The 22,424-nt window shown below is 36.3% G+C and overlaps 1 pseudogene; it reads right to left on the bottom strand.

Annotated features, from left to right (window-relative positions):
* Positions 1 to 18,990: 18,990 nt before the first annotated feature.
* Positions 18,991 to 19,105, bottom strand: LOC141709313 (small nucleolar RNA R71; annotated as a pseudogene).
* Positions 19,106 to 22,424: the final 3,319 nt, after the last annotated feature.

Genomic DNA, 22,424 nt, shown 5'->3' with positions numbered 1-22,424 from the left:
TTAAACATTTAAATAGATAGAGCCCGCAATAAAAACAAAACAAGTCTTTTATTAATATCAATGAAATCAAAACAGATTACATAAAAGTTATTCCTAAATCCTCATACATTATTGGACTTAGGACATATCTCTTTCAATCTCCCACTTGTACTAAAGCCAATCACTCTAGTATCTAATACCCATCTTGTCTTTATGACGATCAAAGTGAATCTGAGAAAGTGGCTTTGTGAGTGGGTTTGCTACGTTGTTATGTGTGTCAACTCTCCCGACGTTGACATCTCATCTTTCAACAATCTCCCTAATCAGATGAAAGCGCCGCAGGACATGTTTGGAATTTATATGAGACCTAGGTTCCTTGGCTTGTGCTATTGCTGCGTTGTTATCACAATACAACACAACAGGCTCTTCAATGCTAGGAACAACTCCCAACTCATAAACAAATTTCCTCATCCAAACGGCTTCTTTTGCAGCCTCACTTGCAGCTATATATTCTGCTTCCGCTGTAGAGTTAGCCGTTGTAGACTGTTTGGAACTCTTCCAACTAATCGCACCACCATTCAGAGTAAACACGTACCCTGACATGGATTTGCTATCACTTTCTGATTGAAAACTAAAGTCAGTATAACCCTCTATTTTCAACTCAGATTCACCACCAAAAACAAGAAAAATGTCCTGAGTCCTTCGCAAGTACTTAAGGATATTTTTCACTGCTTTCCAATGGTCTTCACCTGGATTGGACTGATATTTGCTCGTCACACTAATTGAATAAGCAACATCAGGCCTTGTACACAACATCGCGTACATGATAGATCCTATTGCTGAAGCATAAGGAATCTTACTCATACGCTCTCTTTCCTCAGGTGTCTTAGGAGACATTTTTTCGGAAAGGGACACTCCATGGCTCATCGATATGAGACCTCTTTTGGAGTTTTCCATGCTAAACCTTTTAAGCACTTTCTGGATTTATGTACCCTGCGTAAGACCTATCATTCTTGTAGATCTATCTCTATAGATCTTCATACCGAGAATGTAGGATGCTTCTCCCAAGTCCTGCATGGTGAAGTTATTTGATAGCCATACTTTGACTGATTGTAGCATCGGTATATCATTTCCTATAAGAAGTATGTCATCCACATACAATACAAGAAATGTTACCGCGCTCCCACTAACCTTCTTGTAGACACATGGTTCATCTATGTTTTTGATAAAACCAAACTCTTTGATTGTCTCATCAAAACGGATGTTCCATCTACGAGAAGCTTGCCTTAAACCATATATGGTTCGCAGTAGCTTACACACTAGGTGTTCATTTCCCTTGGAAAGAAAACCCTCTGGCTGTGTCATATACACTTCCTCCTCAAGTTCCCCATTGAGGAAGGCCGTTTTCACGTCCATTTTCCAGATCTCATAGTCGTAGTAAGCAGCAATTGCAAGCAAAATCTGAATTGATTTTAATAGGGCTACAGGTGAAAAAGTTTCATAAAAGTCAATCCCTTGCCTTTGTTTGAATCCTTTTTCCACGATCCTGGCCTTATAGGTCTCCACCTGGCCATCTGCTCCAATCTTTCTTTTGTATACCCACTTGCACCCAATAGGCTTAACACTTTCAGGCGCCTCAACCAGAGTCCATACTTGGTTGGTATACATAGATTCCATTTCGGATTTCATGGCACTATGCCATTTCTCTGAGTCAACACTAGTCATAACCTCATTATAGGTCACATGGTCGTCATCATCAATGATTGACAACTCATTGTCATTCTCAAAGACAAGGCCATAATACCTCTCAGGTTGGTGAGACACTCTCCCTGTCCTACGAATGGGCTGTTCCACAGAAGGTTGTTCAGTCTGAACAGGTGTTTCCACTTGATCCGTAGTAGTTTATGCTTCTTGAACTTTATCAAGTTCAATTTTGCTCCCACTGTTTCCTTCAAGGATAAACTCCTTTTCCAAGAAGGTAGCATGTCTGGAGACAAACACCCGATGATCAGTGTAAAAGTAATACCCCAAAGTCTCTTTAGGATATCCCACAAAATTACATTTTACGGATCGAGATTCCAGCTTATTTGGGTCAACTTTCTTGACATAAGCTGGACATCCCCAAATCTTAACGTGTTTAAGACTCGGTTTCCTTTCTTTCCATATCTCATATGGTGTTTGAGGAACAGATTTGGAAGGCACCTTATTCAGTAAATATGCTGAGGTTTCCAATGCATAACCCCATAGGAATACTGGAAGATTCGCATAGCTCATCATGGACCGAACCATGTCTAACAAAGTTCGATTTCTCCTTTTAGATACCTCATTTAACTGTGGAGTATATGGAGGAGTCCACTGGGAGACTATACCATTTTCTTTGAGATAATCTAGAAACTCTTCATTCAAGTATTCACCACCTCGATCTGATCGAAGAGTTATAATACTGTGTTTAGTTTGTTTCTCCACTTCATGTTTATATTCTTTGAACTTTTCAAAGGCTTCAGACTTGTGTTTCATCAAATACACATATCTGAATCTAGATCTATCATCTATGAAAGTAATGATGTATGAAAATCCACCCATAGCTTGCGTAGACATTGGTCCACATACATCTGTGTGTACCAATCCTAGCAAATCTGCAGCCCTCTCTCCATGTCCACTAAATGGAGATTTGGTCATTTTACCCAATAGACAAGACTCGCATGTAGGATATGATTCAAAATCAAAGGGGTCAAGTAACCCTTCCTTATACAATGTCCGCAGTCTATTTTCACTAATATGACCTAGCCTACAGTGCCGTAAATAGATCAGATTTTCATCATCTCATTTTCTTTTATTAGTTTGTTGAATCTGGAGTAAATCATGCTCTACGTCACATACATACAGACCATTATTTAAAATGCCACGTCCAAAAAGAACATTATCTCTAAGGATAGAACATTCATTATTCTTAATAATAAATGAAAAACCATCCACATCCAACATAAGAATAGAAACAATATTCCTCACAATAGAGGGAACATAATAACAATTATTCAAAATAATAGTCTTACCCGTAGGCATATGTAAACTAAATGATCCTACAGATATGGCTGCAACCCTTGCTCCATTGCCCATACGTAGAATCACCTCATCTTTTTCAAGAGTCCTACTTCCCTTTAGTCCTTGCAACGAATTGCAAATATGAGAATCACAGGCGGTATCTAATATCCAAGTAGAAATTTGACCTAGTGACATATTAACTTCGATCATGAACATGCCTGAATCAGAAGCGGTAGTCTCACTACCCTTCTTCTTCAATTCTGCAAAGTAAACCTTGCAGTTCCTCTTCCAGTGCCCCAACTTGTTACAGTGAAAACAAACAGCTAAAGTAGGACCAGTCAACTTGTGAGCATCTAGTATGCTCCGGAGTCATAGTGCAGAAGACATGACGAATATAGTAAATCTGTAAATGATAAACACATAACAACACTTAGCAAATATTCAATTTTATTTCAAAACACTATATGAATCGGGTCTTTATTCATAAATGTCTCCCACTAGTTTATCTAATTTTTTTCAACCCCCTAAGTGAAAATTAAGCATTCATAATGCTAGTGGGAATAGGGATCCTACATTCCATCATACAACCTCGGCTGTGGCACAAAACGTCATGTGATGTTCAATAGGCAGACAACTCTTGTCAATTACATCTTATGTTATTCCCTAATATAAGTTTAGCCTCTTGAATAATTGAGTCATGCCTGTGGCACGACAATCTCAATATTCTAAGTCAAGTCTAACCCAACATTCCGTACAATTGAATCAGTCTCCAACGGCCCACGGCTGTAGCACGTACCGACCTTTAGATTCTAATTCAATGTACACATCTCTATGGAATAGACAAGTATTTCTTATTTCGAAATCAAAGCCCTCGGCTGTAGAACGAAACGGCAATGATTTAAAAATAAGAACTACTTTCTACCATGTTGGAAGGCTATGACTGACACAAGCCCGTTGTGTCATTGGCCAATTACTACTTGATATTATTTAATTTTAGAGGGATTATATTACGTTACAATCATAATCTTAGTATAAAGAGATTCTTCCTTTTAAATTAAATATTTCAAATCAATAATCGATAATCAGATGATTCCCAGATCGGGTGGAGCATTGTCAAGAGGCGTCACTTAATAACCCTTTCTTACAGATAGAAATCTGTTATTGACAGAATCATCATTTCTCTCAGTATTGAAAATTCATATTCAATTACGTGTTTCATAAACACAAGAATCTCATGATCGTATTCATAATATTTATTGTTAAGGCAAGAAACGATTCATATTCTAGATTTTCTAGAGCACGCCTTATATTGATTTAAGTTCACCTAAATCTATCATCGCATGGTAAACATAGGCATATATCTCATATATAAAATTAAATAAACAAGTAAATGTAAAGTGCAATAAAGTAAATGTGTTTGGTTATGGCCCCATCCTATGTGATCTTTATCAAGCTCATGATAAAGATCAAGGTCAATCTAATATGGTGATGGAAATAAATACAACTACTTATTATATAAGTCTTCTTCTTTGTTTAGACTTCTTGTATGCCTCGTCTTCTTCTTTGTATCACCTCCATTGGATAACCTTCTTGAGTCTTCAATTACATTACATGATTGAAAGTAAAACTAATTTAATGAACTTACAAGAATAACTCGAGTTACATTCGAGATTTATGATTACAAAGATTGACGACATGCAAGTCGTATTTAAAACCAAAACCAAAACCAAAACCATTACACTAAGGTCGAAAGGCCATAACCATCCAACATGCTCATACAACACATAAAAGCATGTTAAAACACATAATCTGATCTTAACATATCATATTATCCATGATCTAATCATAAAAAGAAAATATGAAAAAAATCAGAAAAATCAGAATCAAATTAGAAAAACAAGAATCACTGTTTACAGGTAGTAAACGACGTCAAACGCCTTACAGACGAGTCGCTGATAGATTTAACTATCAGTTTTGTTCAGACGCTCGTTTACCTATGGAATAGGGTATTCGTTTGCGTAAATCGGACACGAGACCCAGATTTCAGCAAATCTGCAGCAGCCAATTCAGAATCCGTATCTAATATGATTCTCATAATTAGAACAAACATAAATCATGTATATATCAGTATATATACAAATTACATAATCATCTTATGATTATACAACTCACATGAATATCATATATTCAAAACCATACATATATAAGCATATTATATCAACATCAAATCATGGCGAATCACGTACATGCTCATATATCGAAAACAGTTAAACACATAAATAAATTAAAAACTTTTTGCAAGTAGCTCTGATACCATTGAAGGGTTTTTAGCACATAAACGCGGCGAAAATGTAAATTTAAATCTTAAAAAAAACCGAAACCCTCCGCAGGATCCATGCGAAAAATAATATTTAATTCGTAGTTCAATATGTTTACCTTAAGAAGCTTTACGTTAATGGAAAGATGGAGGTCTTTAATGGCGATCCAAAAATGATGAACGGAGATCCTTAGCAGCTGCTCCTCAAGTGTGAAGCACTACACCGGTATCCACCAAGAAAATGATGTAATGAAGGAGGAGCAGCTGTTCAGTGTACACAAGATGACTATGATGACCTCAAGTCTAAGGATACTTGTACAACTATCATTATGTAAACAATTGCTGACACGTGAGTGAACTCCATCAGTTGTTCAGCTGTGTGAGTCATGTTCAGTGAACTTATTCTATAATAAGCACCTACATACTAGTTATAGTGTCACCACACAAATGTCTATGAGAACAGACATCCTTCATAATGAAGCAAGCATAGTATGTACCGATCTTTGCGGATTATTAATTACCAGTTAGTAATCATACGACCAGGAACTATTTAAGTTTAGAGTTATCATCTTTTAGGTCTCATTATTATAATCTCATTACAATCCATAAAAAGCTTTAATCTAAACTGTGGTATATCTTATTTAAACATTTAAATAGATAGAGCCCGCAATAAAAAAACAAGTCTTTTATTAATATCAATGAAATCAAAACAGATTACATAAAAGTTATTCCTAAATCCTCATACATGATTGGACTTAGGACATATCTATTTCACTGGATACTTTGGATCAATGAACCATGGAGACTGTTCAACATAAACTTCCTCTTCGAGTTCTCCATTTAAGAATACACTCTTTACATCCATTTGGAATGCCTTAAACTTCTTGTGAGCAGCATAGGCAATAAATATCTTTATTTCCTCTAACCTTGCAACTGGAGCAAATGTCTCATCATAATCAATGCCTTCTTGTTGTGAGTAACCTTTTGCAACCAGTCTTGCTTTGTTCCTTGTAACAATGCCCTCACTGTTAGTTTTGTTTCTGAACACCCACTTTGTGCCAACTATAGATCTGTTCTTTGGTCTTGGCACAAGAGTTTGGACTTTGTTCCTTTCAAACTCATTGAGTTCCTCTTGCATTATTGTGACCCAGTCAGCATCTTGCAGAGCTTCTTCAACCTTCTTAGGTTCAGTTTGAGATAAAAAAGAATGGTAGAGACATTCATTCTGCGTGGCTTTTCTTGTTCTTACACCACTGTCAGGGTTTCCAATGATTAAGTCAGGTGTGTGTGACTTAGACCTTTTTCTTGCAGATGGAACTTGACTCCTAAAAAAAGAACCTCCCCCTTGATCCATAAATTCTCTGTTATTTCCTTGAGTTGTACCACTATTATTTCTTGATGCTCCCCCTGAATCAGTGTCCCCATTGTTATCAGTTTTTGACTCATCATAGTTTGAGGAAGATGAGTCTGATGATCTTTCTACTGATGTTTCTTGAGTTGAATCACTTGTAGTAGTCTCTGAATTTGAATCATGTTGCTCCCCCTCAACATATGCTTCTCTGTCAGAAGAATTTCCACTATTCTGTGGAACCTCAGAGCTTCAAGTGATATTAGGATTTACTGAATCAAAGTCAGGAATTAGAAGTTCAGCGTAAGGTACTTCATTTTCAAATCTCAACTTGTCAAGGTCGACTGCATCTTCTAGACCTGTTATCTTCTTGTCATCAAAAGATACATGTATAGACTCCATGACTGTTCTTGTACTCATATTGTAAACTATGAAGGCTTTTGTAGATAATGGATATCCCACAAAGATTCCTTCATCAGCTTTTAAGTCAAACTTAGTAAGCTGCTCCGGATGAGTTTTGAGAACAAAACACTTACAATCGAATGAAAGTATTTCAAATTTGGCTTATTCCCTTTCACCATCTCAAATGGTGTCTTTCCATGCTTCTTGATCAATGTTGCATTTTGTGTAAAGCAAGCAGTTTGCACAGCCTCAGGCCGGAAGTAGGTAGGATATCTTGCTTCTTCTAGCATGGTTCTTGCAGCTTCTATCAGAGTTCTATTCTTTCTTTCAACAACTCCATTTTGTTGTTGAGTTCCAGGAGCAGAAAAATCTTGTTTTATACCCCTTGGGTTTACGGAACTCTTCCATAGAGCTATTCTTCAATTCAGTTCCATTATCCCTTCTGATGATCTTCACTTTATATGTTGACCCTTTTTCCAGCTCCCTAACATGATCAAGAAGAATGGATGGTGTTTTATCCTTGGGGTGCAGAAAATACACCCATGTGTATCTTGTATATTCATCAACAATCACAAGTGCATACCTCTTCTTGGCAATAGACATAACATCCACTGGACTAAAGAGATTAACATGAAGTAGTGATATGGTTCAAGAATTGAGGATTCAGTTTTACTCTTGAAAAATATCTTCCTTTGTTTGGCTTTCTGGCATGAATCACATAAGCCATCAGGAGTAAACACTGCATTGGCCAATCCTCTTACAAGATCCTTCCTCACAAGTTCATTGATATTATTGAAGTTGAGGTCTTTTATTCTAGTTCCAGTTGTCTTCCACATATGCTCTACTCAATAGACAAACTTCTGAATAATCAATTCTTGTGGAGACCATGGCTTCATATAAACTACCATGTCTCACAACAGTCAATGTGATCTTTCCATCATACTTACTGACAATATCACAATGCTCCTTGTAAAAGTTGACATGGTAACCTCTGTCACAGATTTGACTCACACTGATCAGATTATGCTTGAGTCCTGCAACTAGAACTACATTTTTAATGATGACATTTCCAACTTTGATTTTGCCATATCCCAATATTTTTCCTAAGTTGCCATCTCCATAAGAAACGCTTGGGTCAGCCTTCTCCTCAAATTCTGATAGCAGGGATTTATAACCAATCATATGTCTTGAGCATCCATTGTCCAAGACTAGAGCATTCCTCCTGTCATCCTGCAATCAACAATTTGAATCAGTTAGTGTTTTTAAGGACCCAGACTTTCTTAGATCCTTTGGCCTTTTTAAGTTTGTTAACATATGCAGCAGAAGACTTCATATCAGAATTTATGTTAACATTCTTACTATCCATATTTATACATGCAAAAACAGATTTTGCTTTAACTAAAGAGGGTTTCAGTTTATAAAAATCATAATACAAACTGTGATACTCTTTACATGTATAAATAGAGTGCCAAACACTGCCATAATGAAAACAAGGATTCTATGGTTTATATCTAGTTGTTCTATTTCTAAACTTTGATTTAGAAGGAACAACTTTTATCTCTTTATTCTTCCTACAAGAATTAGCAAGATGATTAGTGCTTCCACAGTTTGAACAGGTCTTTCTAGGTGCATTAGGTGGGGTTACATAATTTCCATTCTTATTAACACCTATCTTTCCATTCCTATTTTTCCTAGACCTTTTCCTCTTTTCTTTCATGTGTATATCCTTCAGCTTTTGCTTAAGCTGTTTCTGAATCATTGAACCAATATTTACTGAATTTATGTGAACTTGTTCACTCTTTGCAGTAATTAAGTTTGATCTAGGTGGTGAGGTAGTACCTTCCTCATGAATTGACTTAACATAATTAGCACTAGGATTAAACTTAATTGGTCTTTATTTGAACCTTGTTCAATTTAACCTGTCTATCAGTTTTTTATTGGTTGTGTTTTCTCAGTATCTTCTCCACTTTTCTTATCAGAATTAGATCTAGCTGAATATCCTAATCCTGATCCCCAACAACTATCCTCTAAGATTTCCTGAGTTGTCTTTCATGAGTTACTCCAAAGTTTAATGACTTCTCTCTCTTTAGCTAGCTCTTTTTCTAGATAAGCATGTTTTTCTAACAATTTTTCTTTAACATAAATAGCATTATCTCTTTCTTTTTGAATTTCTAGCATGGAAAGCAACTCAGTTTCTAGGTAATTATTCATTTTCTTAAGCACAGAGTTTTCACTCTTGATTCTATTGCTCTCTAAGGTTTGATCCCTAAAACTAACATGTAGAGTCTTAAGAAATAATCTTAATTCATAGATATCATCAGTATCAAATGCAAGAGTAGACTGAGGTACCTTTAATTCAACATTATTGGTCTCAGCATTAGCATTTTCCATGAGAGCATAGTTGATCCCATTATTTGAGTCTGATGAATCATCCTAGTTTCTCTTCTTTGAGATCAAAGCTTGTTTCTTCTCAGCTATGGGTTTTCTGCAGTAAGCTGCAAAGTGTCCAAGTCCATCACAGTTGTAATATGTCTCTTTTGACTTGTCAAGTTTTCCAGTTCTAGCTTCCTTCCAATCAGTGTCTCTTCTGTTGTTCCTCTTATCAGAGTTTGAGGAATTGGAACCTTTTCTGGAAAATATTCTCCCTTTGCCTGACATGGTTGATTAATCTTCATATCTTAAACTGTTTGTACGTTAACAGCAAGCTTTAATACCAATTATTAGGCCCTTAATCAACTGTAGATAGGAGTGAATACAGTTAATATAATCAACTCGAAAAGGCTTCAACAGAATCAAAAGTTTTTATATTAATCTTATAAAAACTTATTACACAAGTACTCTCTCGAAAGGATGAACAAATATCCTTGAGAGCTGCTAGGTTATGCGAAAGATATAACAATGTCGTAATGCTTATAGCATGAACCTAATATGTGCTTTATATAGAGCACAACTACCAATGTATAAGGAATCATATTCTATTAACAACAAGGAAACCTATATTATTGCTTCTGAGATAAAGTCCTTCTCCGCCTTGAAATTCCTGTTTCTTTTTCCTCCTCGAAGATCAACTGATGTGACAAATACTGATTTCATTATCCGTTGACATCATCATCCATTTATATCCTATCATTCGTTGATATTTCATCATCCATTGATGTTATCATCAGCATCCGTTGATATGTAAGTTGTGACGGCCTCAACCCCGGGGTCAGGAGTTGACGTCGCCACCAACAATAATAACAATCATAATTCAATCCAAATCATTAATAATACATAACTACGACCCCTTTACCAAAACCTTTTCCAGGTTTAAATATGACTTAGGTTACAACTATTACAACCCAACTAATTGCAAACAATCCTGACATAACTGACCTAACGCAGCAACTAAATAGACCATCTTTGGTCCAGCACATCTATCTCAGAGGAGCCTGACACGAAAGGAGCTGGAACTTTGCCCTAACTACCACGCAAGAATCTCCAAGGCATCTGCAATACATATGTAAAATATTCTACAAGGGTGAGCAATCAATTGCTCAGCAGTACCACTATATGAATAACATGATAAAAACAGTTTATGATAAAATAGCGACAGGAACAGAGATTATAGCTCATTTGCAACACATGGTAAATATTTATAAACTGGATACTCAAAACTAGCATGCTCTGTAAAACAATAACGTCAGTAGTGTGCTGTGTATCAATACCAGAGTTTACTTCTAGCATGCCATTTTCATTTCCAAATCCACTATATAACTCACTTGTTCCGTTACGGGAATCTCAAAGCCAAATCAGATACTTACGGATATGTGAAGACAGCTGATCAGGCTATCAACACCGGACAGCTCTCACTGCCATCCTATATACCTGTTCCGGAACTCAGAGACTAGCTAGGTCTCTGACCTGCTGGACTAATCGGTTATATATTGTGCGCAACCGAATTAGCCTCTTACGCCACCTCAATAGGCCTACTCTGGCCCCAATGTATCTCATATCTGATCGTTTTATCCAGTTTTCAAACACTTGTACCTAACTCATTTTCAAAATCATTTATTTAACCAGCACACATATAAATCGCAGTTCGCAATTCATTTCATTCGAGATTGGTACCTTGCGAAGTTACTTTTCCCCAAAACAATTTGAAAACAGTGATTTATAACTACAGGGGATACGTAACTTAAAACGTTTATATTCCATTACGAGAATAAAGCATTTAGCTATTCATACGTACTGAACCATAAAAGAATGGTCAGGGGTACTTGCCTTGCATAGCTTTACAACTATTCATGATTGACCTGGGACGCTTGGCTTTATCGCCTTACTATCAGACTATCCTGGATCCGACTTCAGCATTCAGGTCCTTTGTTCGGAACCTCGCTGAGCTTGTCGACTGATCACTAGGCTATCTTTGGTTCGACGTCATCTTTCGGGTTTTCCGACTAGAACCTGCAGAGTCGAACTACCCTATGTTAGAAAACCAGTTATGCTTGACATATCCTCAATAACAATCTACCCATTCGTTATTAAATCCCGACTTGTAATTATTCGCATTATAACAACACACACAACAATTAGGGTTCACGTTCTCAAAAATCGGTTCGGTGTTCAATTTCGGATAAATACATATACTCGTCATTTTACAAAACTAGGGTTATTACTTTTGGCAAAATAGTTCACCACAACATACAATCAGATTTCATATAAAATATATGTATATACTTTTTTAGACGCGCTCGACGTTCTGATAATTACTGGATACGCCCCCGTATTTCCGTAATTAAATTTTCCCGGAAATCGGGCAGCACTTCCTTTATTTATCGGACTATCCCGCGAACAATTCGACGTCAAACCAATCCACCACGACGTAACAACCATCCAAATATAATCCCCAACCACCGAATCAAGCCAACAATATCAATCAAAATCCATACATCTTCAAATTCCATCCCAATCACAATTATTAATTATTATCCATATTTTATAATTATTTATTTTAAAATATTAGGACACAGAATCGTGTCATCACAGTCCATCGTCGGCTCGTCGAGGCTCATCTCCGACGAGGGTAAAATTCGTCGGTGCCCGAATATTTCGGGTTTCCATACGAACTTCACCGATTAATTGCTAATAATACCCACACCACATATTCATTTATTTCACGAAATCAGTCAATGAAAATCCTGCAAAAAATCGAATGCATAAAAATAATTAAAAGTCGAAAATGAACAGGGCACACGCGTGTGGGGAACACGCGGCACCACCACAGCCAAGCCAAAAACACAGAACCGGCCGGAATCATCCCGAAAAATACACACAGCGCAAATAACACATACACACGACATAACATAGATATATACATACACATGCACAACACACACACTTAACTCAATTCGCACACACACTTACACACACGCACCCAACACAACTGTAAACGGAACACGAGCAGGAACAGAGAGCTCAAACAGCAAGCGGAGTACAGGCAGCCGGACAATCGCCGGAATCCACACCACTGCAGAAGGAAGAAGGAAACGGAGAAACACTGGGGAAAAAGGGGAAAACGGAAGTAGGAAAACAGAGATGTAAGGAGAGACTATGAGGAAGAATAGAGAGAGGATATAAGAGAGAATCGAGAGAGAGAGTAGCTAGGAGAGGAAGAAAAATGATAAGGATGGAGGAGTATATCCATCTGCTAATTTATTTTTTTGTTGTTCCCCTAACTGAACTACACGTGTACCATCAGCTGTAAAAACTTGACACATATCAAATGAATAGATACGTGCCCCGAATTTGACTGCAAACCCGCAATTACGAATTTTAACGGTTAACGCGCGATAAATAAAAACCCGAAAATTACCAATTTTAAAATTAGTGTTCACTATCCTCTGGATGATATATTGGAACATCAGTCTCTCATTTTAGTAATAGTCAGTTAAAGCTGTGTTTTTCAAATGCTAATCAGTTCTCACAGCTTTCAACTGCTATGACACTATCAACTGCTATTCTCTTCTCTTCATCAATGACTATCGTTTAGTTGTTGATAAGTATTAGTTTATAAATGGTTAGTCTTCTGGTATAGCCATTTACAAGTCAAATTGGGTATCAACAGCTATTCTATATCATTTCTGTAATAACTCAAATTTTTGAGACTTTGTAAAAACATTTGATAAATAGTAACCCTGACAATCGGGGGAAACTTTTTAGCCCACACTATGTTGTGCATGGGAAAATTTATTTCCGAGTCGATAACATGATTAAACGTACCAAATAAGTGTATGTAAACACTATTAGTTTTCGAAGAAAACGAACTTTGAAAAATGACCGTATCTACCAACTGTCAAGGAATACGAGAATCACGATATATTTACAAATCTAAAATCCTACAAATTCAAAACCAAGTATGGGGCTTCAAAAATGTAAAGGACGTATAAGAAATGATTTACCCCTCGAACCGCTTACGAAGATTTATTACGAAAATGAATAAGCGACCGAGCAAACGCGTAAGCGAATAAATAAACGTATCGAGTCAATCTAACCATACAAGCTAACTAGGGTAAGAAATTAACTATGGTTAAATAGTATGCTATCCTAGTAAGAATAGTAACCTAGCTAGTGTATAGTAACCTAGCTAGTGAATAATGGCATGAATAGTAGTAAGAGTACTTACCTAGCAACTAGCCTTGATCATGAGCTAACCTAGGAAGATATGGAAAGATTTGACAATACTAGGAGATATATACAAGATCATATATCATTATTTTCCAAGAAGCAACCAAGTCAAGCAACAAAAACACTTTCTTCTCTCTCCAAACTCTTCCATTCGACTATTTCATAGACAAAGGGGAAATCAAATTCAAAACATCAACTTCTAGCCATGGAAAAATTCTACAATTAATTCCTAAGCTTCCTACGTCCTAAACTAAGGTAAGATAAATTTTTGATATCATTTCATTAAGGTTTGGATGGTGAAATAAATTCATGAAAGTGATGATAAATAGTGTAAAATAGTAACTTGGTTTCTTGATTTTCATGGCATGATCTAGGTTCCTTAAGCACAACCAAACCTCCCAAGGTTCAACCATCAAGAATAACACATCCCAAGATTTCAATAAAGGTATAAATTCTTGACCAAACTTTGTTTAAGGTTTAAGTTTCAAGAAACTTTAAGATCTTAGTTATAAACCTAGTTCTGGTAGTTGTTTTGTGATTTTCTTGATGTTTAGTTAGTTAGCTATTAAGGTTATTGTTGTTGCCTCAGTAACATGATATTCTTGAGATTAGTTAGTGTTGAGATGATGTTGTGGTGATTGTTGATGGTTGGTTAGTGATTTAGAGCGTAAACGAAACTCGGATCGTAATCGTAACGTCGTTAAAACAAACAAAACAAAACTATAAGTTTTCTGCAGAGTTACAGAAAGTATAAACTGTAGTTTCTTAAAAAATAAGACTTGATTATGATAGAAAATTTTATGAGGATCATTTAGGCGCTTAAATCGCTTAATTTCAATTTATGGATAAAAAATTATGACCATTTTAGTAAAAACGATTTACGCGATAAAAACTGCTACGAATTATGAACTTTGGAAATAGAAATGATCAACTTAAGGATATTCAAAAATTATGCAGAGAGTAAGAAATCGAGTTTATTAACGTCCATAAAAATTTCAAGTAAAAATATGTATTTTTCAATTTTATAAAAATGTTAGAGCCGAGACCACGCGAATAGAAACCCTTAGGAATCGCGAGCGAAGCCGAGGGTCGAAACATAAAAGGCATTAACTAACATAAGGGATTTAGAAAAGAAAGTGAATATGACAAGTACTTGTACTTATTGGAATAATAAGAGTAAGGTGAGTTGCGTGAACGATTAATAAGTATCGCGTATGTACAAGTAGCAATTAATACGAACGGGATCTAACGAAATAAAAATATTTATAATCATAGATTTCCGGGCGGACCCTAGAGCACCCTCCACTTCAAAGTACCCAGGAAAGTTTACGAACCCGACTCTATATATTGTTGTATTGTGAAAAGTTGTTTTTTTTTGCTAAATAAAAAGTTGTTTTAATGTCTTTCGTACAAATGACATGCTTGTCATGATAATAGCATTTTGAGTTTTACGCATCAATAATGATTGTGTTACGATTTATATAACGTAAAATATTTTAGCGCTATAAGCGTGATGTATAAATCATAAGACCGAGAGTCGGTCGGAGTTATAAAACGAAAACCGGAGAATTATCCCGGTGATGTTTTGGATGATCAAAAGTCCGTACTTATTTTATTACAAAGGACTCGTTGTCCACTTGTGAAGTATTAAATACCTCGAATTTATTTAAAACGCCCTCAACTATATTTAATTACTCGAACAATGAATACTATTTCAATTATTCATTTAATATAGGAGAAGTATTCTCCAACGATTATTTATTTCAAACTCTATTAATTATATTATTAAAGATTACTTTAATAATGTAAACATAAATTAGTTGAGGAATATTATTTCAAATATTCTTTTAAAATATAATTATTTAAGATTTATTTATTTAATCATTATTATTTATTTATTAAATATTTTTTAAATGATTTAATATGATTTAAAATTCATAAAATATATTTTAAAATATTTTCTGAAGATTCAGAAAATCATTCTAACTATTTCGGATCGTCGAAAATATTATCTCAACGTATTTGTAAATATTTTGACTATAGTTTCAAAAATAAACTCCCCCTTAAATACTTATATGTTGACAGCGGTCAACTCACATTTTCTTAGTGCTTCCTCCGAAATTTCCGGAAGTACATATATATATAAAAACGAGATGAGTTGTGCCTATCAACAAGAAAAACGCTTGGAGAACTTCGATGTGGTTCGAGTTCTTGAGATATGATAGGATTTTCTAAAGGACAAGGGAGGGGTAGAGATCCAGTACTTTGTGTACTGGGGAGACTGCCAGTACCATGGGAGACGGTTTCATGTGTACCTAAGGAACTGCGAAGTGTGTGTATACCCAAAATGGGACACATAGCCTGTATGCGGCCAGGGTGATAACAAGGAATTTGGAAGTCATCCTCCTACTAGTAGAAAAGGTTAGTAATTTCCGTCTTACGACTGATCATCGTAAGCGGTGGCTCCGGTGAATGTCCTATATTCTTCTAATTGGAATTGTGATGCAATACCGTAACCCAAGCCTAGGTGCTGGGTTTACCATTAAGGTATTTGCAAGCTAATAAGTCAATAAAATAATTATTTTCGAAAGAAGGTATGTATCACCGTGAAGAACTATTTTAAATAAACATATTTATCGTATATGGAATCATACATGAATTTCTCATACAGTCTTTTCATACTATACATTATTATGCTGGGCATTATAGCTCACACATGTTTTCTTAAATTGATAAAACACAAAAGTGAATCAAGATGCCTATCATGAAACTAACGGCCAGGAAATGGGTAGGAAATGGCCAGTGGTTTCGTAGGATGTTTGGTGCAGTACCCCAGGTAGATCGAATAAGATGGATTGGTTTTCAGTTATTTTTAGTCCGGATTATTTATAAGTATGACTTATGTAAGATAATAACTAGGAAACGTAAATTTGGCCGCCAGTCTAACCTTACATAAAGGTTACACCCGTGGTAAGACTTAATCACTTTTGGGATTGTAATAATTATAACTTTGTCGATTGATACACTCTAGTAATGTTTTGTTCATTTCCAAGACAATAACTTGTAAGTGTGTGTGTGGATAAGTGTGGCGTCATAAAGGTATGAGTATTTATATAATGCTGTACGAGATAAGTGTTATACAGGATTCAAGATGGCGTGGCCTCTGATAAGTGGCATTTTATACCACTTAGAATGTCTTATAATGGCTTGAATTGATGTCTTGAAATCAGGAATTTTGTGTATTTGATGCGTTTTTCTAGTGTTTTTGCATTTCAGGGTATAACTTGCGTATGTAGGAAGAATTCATCTGAAATAAGCCTAGGGAAGTGTGTGGTATTGGTTGTGGAAAGTTGGGGGCAGAATGCAGCAAAATCAGGAGAAGAATTCAGAATTTTCCAGAAGGTGCTTGGGCGCCCGCTCAGGATGTTGGGGCAGCCGCCTGGGAGCTTGGGCGCCCGCTCAGGGACGGAAATTTTAATACTGAATTTTATAATCCTTATTCTGATGGACTTTTGAGACAGCTGGTTCTTGTGGGCTTCTATATAAGTAGTTTTCAGAAATGTTTCACAGAAGTATGGTATCAAGCAAGGAGCAAGGAGAGAAGGAAGAAGACCGTTTTAGCACATCGCAACGAAGAAGAGGAAGCATACGTTTTCTTGTGATTCTTTTATTCGTTGTATCAGTGGATGCTAGTTTTCTTTACTTTGAACCTTATTACTCTTGTGACGTACTTTGGTTTTAATAAGTATTTTTATTAGTTTATATTGTGTGTATTATCATGTTTTCATATGAACCCATGGTGACGATGAGTTCTATCATGGGCTAATCGTGATCATGGGGTCGTAGCAGATTTATTATGGATTTCTTTAGTTGGTTGTTTAATACCTTAGTGTGTGATGATTGTATGGTATCTAGCATAGGTTGTGCTTATTCGTCTTATGTGTGTCGCGGACATATAAGATAGTCTGTTAATCTCCTCTGAAGCGACGGTGGATCTTGAGGTTTAGAACTTGCCATGTTAGCATAGGTTCATGTATGTGTATGCATGATTAGTAGGTAACTCTAACCGTTTTACTTACCCTGTGTAATCATAAAGAATAACTTGTGCTTAAATCGTTATGTTGTCAAATTCTGTAGACATATAGGGTCTCAACGTAATTGATGCCTATTTAACTTCTATTTTAATTGTGGATGTTTGATAGAATAGTATTAGTACAACGAAAGTTGGCTTTTATCAGTTTCGTGTTGTTCGATTAATATCATCACTGTCACATGCTAAGGTTAATAACAATAACTATTGAATGAAGTAGTAATGAAGTTATGATCTCATGTGTGTTTAATATTTTTAATTCAAGTGTCAATTAAGTGTTTTAATTCTCATAGTTAATTGTAGTTAATATTTAGTTAATCAAACTTAAGTGTTATTGTCTTGACATTGAGAAGTAATTATACATTGGTGAGTAAGCGATAATTGAACATAATCAGTCTGAGTCTCTGTGGGAACGAACTAGAATTATTCTATATTACTTGTGAACGCGTATACTTGCGTGAATTATTAGCACGTGTTTTCGCCCTAACAAGTTTTTGGCGCCGCTGCCGGGGACTCGGCGCATTTGTTTAGTTTATGTACTTGCCATCAGTGGTCATTAGGACTCATTGATTAAGACGTGTTACTTATTATTTCCGGTTGTGTTTCAGGTATTCTAGCGAGCATTTATGCAAACACGTTCTCGCACTCGCAAGAGAACTTTAGATACGACTGAGGAGACAGACTCAGTTCTTGATATTCCGGAGAAGATAGATTTTGCGGATTCGGATAAAGAGAGTGAGCAGAAAGAACCAGTAATCATGGGTGATCGTATAGTTCCAGCAGCAGATCCAGCTCTTATGGACTTTTCTCGGCCTAAAATTGATGACATTCAGTCAAGCATTCTTCATCCGGCTATTCAGGCTAATACTTTTGAAATCAAGTCGGGCACTATTCAGATGGTACAGAATTTTGTTTCTTTCGGAGGTGCTGCGACTGAAGACCCCAACATGCATATCAGGAATTTTGTCGAGATCTGTAGTACTTTCAAATATAATGGTATGACTGATGAGGCTATTAAGCTGAGGCTTTTCCCATTCTCTCTGAGGGATAAAGCTAAGGACTTGTTACATTCTGAACCAGCTGGGTCCATCACTACTTGGCAAGATCTTGCACAAAAGTTTCTGGTGAAGTTCTATCCAATGGCGAAGACTGCAGCTATGAGGAGTTCTCTTACTCAGTTTGCGCAGCAACCAACAGAATCTATGTGTGAAGCTTGGGAGCGCTACAAGGAGATGTTGAGACAGTGTCCACATCATGGTATGCCTGACTGGATGGTGATCACTGGTTTTTATAATGGTTTGGGGGCCCAATCTCGGCCCATGCTCGATGCAGCAGCTAGAGGCGCCCTGTGGGCCAAAAGCTATACTGAGGCTTATAATCTTATTGAAACTATGGCTGCAAATGAGCATCAAAACCCAACTCAAAGGATGATGCCTCGGAAGGTAGCAGGTATTCTGGAAGTCGATGCAGCTACAGCTATTGTAGCACAGCTCCAAGCGCTGTCTTTGAAGGTCGATTCTTTAGCCAACTACGGAGTCAATCAGATAGCTATGGTCTGTGAGCTTTGTGCAGGCTCTCATGCTACGAATCAGTGTTCTCTTGTGAATGAATCTATTCAATATGTGAACAATTATCATCGACCGCAGCAGCCTGTGCCAGCTACTTATCATCCTAACAACAGAAATCATCCCAATTTCAGCTGGAGCAATAATCAGAATGCTGTTTAGCAACCATATCAGCAGCCTATCAGTAAGTAATTTAATCACCTGGATTCCAGCAACCACATCATTATGCTCAAAGGCAATCATATCCTCAACAAGGAGATGCTGCTCCACCTTCTAGTGCTGATTTCGAGGAGCTCAAGCTGTTGTGCAAAAGTCAGACTATTTCTATCAAGACCTTGGAAAATCAAATCGGTCAATTAGCCAATGCTATGCTCAATCGTCAACCTAGCACACTTCCCAGCGATACTGAAGTGCCAGGCAGGAAGGAAGCTAAGGAGCAAGTAAAGGCTATCACCTTAAGGTCTGGAAAAGTTGCTGATGCTGAAAAAGTGAAAGATGGAGATGCTGAAGTTGTTGATGAAGAAGAGAAGCAAAAGGAGAAAGTGGCGGAATCAAGGAAGACTACTGTTGAACACACTCTGCCTGAGGGTAATACAGGGGAGAAACAGCTCTATCCTCCACCACCTTTCCCTAAGAGATTGCAACAACAAAAATTGGATAAGCAGTTTGGTAAGTTTCTGGAGGTGTTCAAGAAACTTCACATTAACATACCCTTTGCTGAGGCTCTGGAGCAAATGCCTAGTTATGCAAAATTCATGAAGAGTATTTGTAAGTCATATGTCATAGCCTATTTGTATATTCGAGGATTCAACTCAACTCAAATAAGAATGTAATAAGTAAATAGTGGATCGACCGTCAGAGAGATCTCGCAAAGTAATATCTGTCAAAGGATTCAGAAACAAGGTTCATCTACAGACTTGAGGAATTAATTCACTGGAAGAAGTTCAAGAAATTGATCATGCCTCAGTGATATAAGTCAAGATCGTGGATTTAATCAAGTGACAGAGATCTCGTCAGAGTATCAATTAATTACAAGGATTTAATCTGAAGAAAATCAAAGTGTCAGAGTCAAGACATGAAGAAACGTCATGGAAGTTAGTCACTCATGAACCAGACAGTACATCGAGTGTCAACGTTGAAGTGGCGGAATTGATTCATAATTCTCAGTGATTTTCAGAAGATATTCAGAAAAATGGATGCTGCTCAGGGTTAGTATTAATTCTCTATTAATTAATTAAGTCATATAATTTAATTAAGTAAATAAATTATATCTGCAAAGATTAATTTATTGATTAATTAAATTAATTGATTAATTAATTCTGAATTAATTTTAGGAATTTTCAGAATTTAAATTGGATTAAAATTCATTTAAATTCAGCAAGTCAAACTGATTGTACTAGTATGACAATCGGTATGACAATCAATAGTCATACCGAAAGTCATGCTAGTACAAACAATAGTCTCACCGAAAGCTACACTGGGAGGAGGATTGTCTTGCTAGTTCATTCTGATTGTCATGCTAGTTCATTCTGATTGTCATGCTAGTTCATTCTGATTGTCATGCTAGTTCATTCAGATTGTCTTGCTAGTTCATTCAATTGTCTCACCGAAAGTCTTGCCAGCTATAGGATTGTCATGCCAAGTCAATTCTATTCGTTTGTTGATTTAAAAAGAAGCAGAGAAGCAGCAACTTATTATTAAGAACACAGAAGTCAAGAAACAAGGCAGAAAAGAAAATCAAGAAGAAATATTTCATCTTTTCATCTGCATACTTCAAGATTAAATTTCTAGATTGTAAAGTTAAATCCAATCCACTAGAAATCTTTATCTTGCTCTTGTGTATCAATCTAGCGGATTAAAATCCCTAGAACTTAATCTCAAATTGCGTTTAGCATTTGAATCTTTTTTATTACAAAAATAGAAAAAGTTCATGTCGAATTTATTCTAGATTTGTGATAATTAATTTGAGATTAATTCCTTGTAATCGATACAGTTGTTGTAACACCTTTCAAGTTTAATAATATTTTTATTTAACTTGAATTTTGTTTCACATTTTTTATTCCGCATTTAATTCGATTATTCAGTACTGTTTGTATTCAACCCCCCCTTCTACAAACACATTGGGACCCAACAATTGGTATCAGAGCCTTCTGATTAACGAACAAATCAAGATCCTAGACTTTTGTGATTTTTCAACTCCTTGAATTTTTATTTATTCAAAAATTCATAATGACTTCACATAAAGTTGGAACCGTTAAAATTCCACAATTTGATAAAGATAATTATATCATGTGGAAGAAGAAGATGCTATTATTTTTACAAGTTGCAAATCCCAAATATTCAAACTTGTTAAAGAAGGGTATAAAAACTCCGATGGTTATTGAACCGGAGGTAATAATAGATGGTGTGGTGACTACTGAAGTTAGAACCTATCCAAAAGAGCCTGAAGATTTTACTCCTGCTGAGAAGGAAGAAGCCTCCTTGGATGCCAGCCTTCAATTAATATTAATTGATTCCCTTGATCCCTTGATGAACAGACATGTGATGAACTGTAAAAATTCCAAACACATGTGGGAAACTATTGAGGTGATTAATGAAGGCACAGAGGAAGTTAGGGAGAACAAGTTGGAAATCCTAACCTCTGAATATGAACATTTCAAATCAAATCCAGGAGAAGGAATTACTGAAGTGTTTGAGAGGTACAATGCGTTGATCAACAACCTGAACATCAATGGAAAGTATTATTCAATCAGGGAGGTCAACAAAAAGTTCCTTTTAACACTGCCAGCTCATCTTGAACATAGAATCACTGCCATTAGAGAAGCTAGAGATCTGAGTGAGATTTCTTTGGACAGGCTCTATGGAGTGTTAAAAACCTATGAGTTGGAGCAGATTCAACAGAAGGAAGTCTACGGGAAGGATAGAATGGTCAGCACATCTACTGCACTTGTAGCTGAAGGTCAACAACAACAGCAATCTCAACAATTGGAGAGAATGGTACAGTATTCCAAGGCT

This window comes from Apium graveolens, chromosome 2 (genome assembly GCF_009905375.1).
Source record: "Apium graveolens cultivar Ventura chromosome 2, ASM990537v1, whole genome shotgun sequence".
Lineage (NCBI taxonomy): Eukaryota > Viridiplantae > Streptophyta > Magnoliopsida > Apiales > Apiaceae > Apium > Apium graveolens.
Note: the sequence above shows the minus strand (reverse complement) of the source record. Positions and strands in the feature narration are given on the sequence as shown.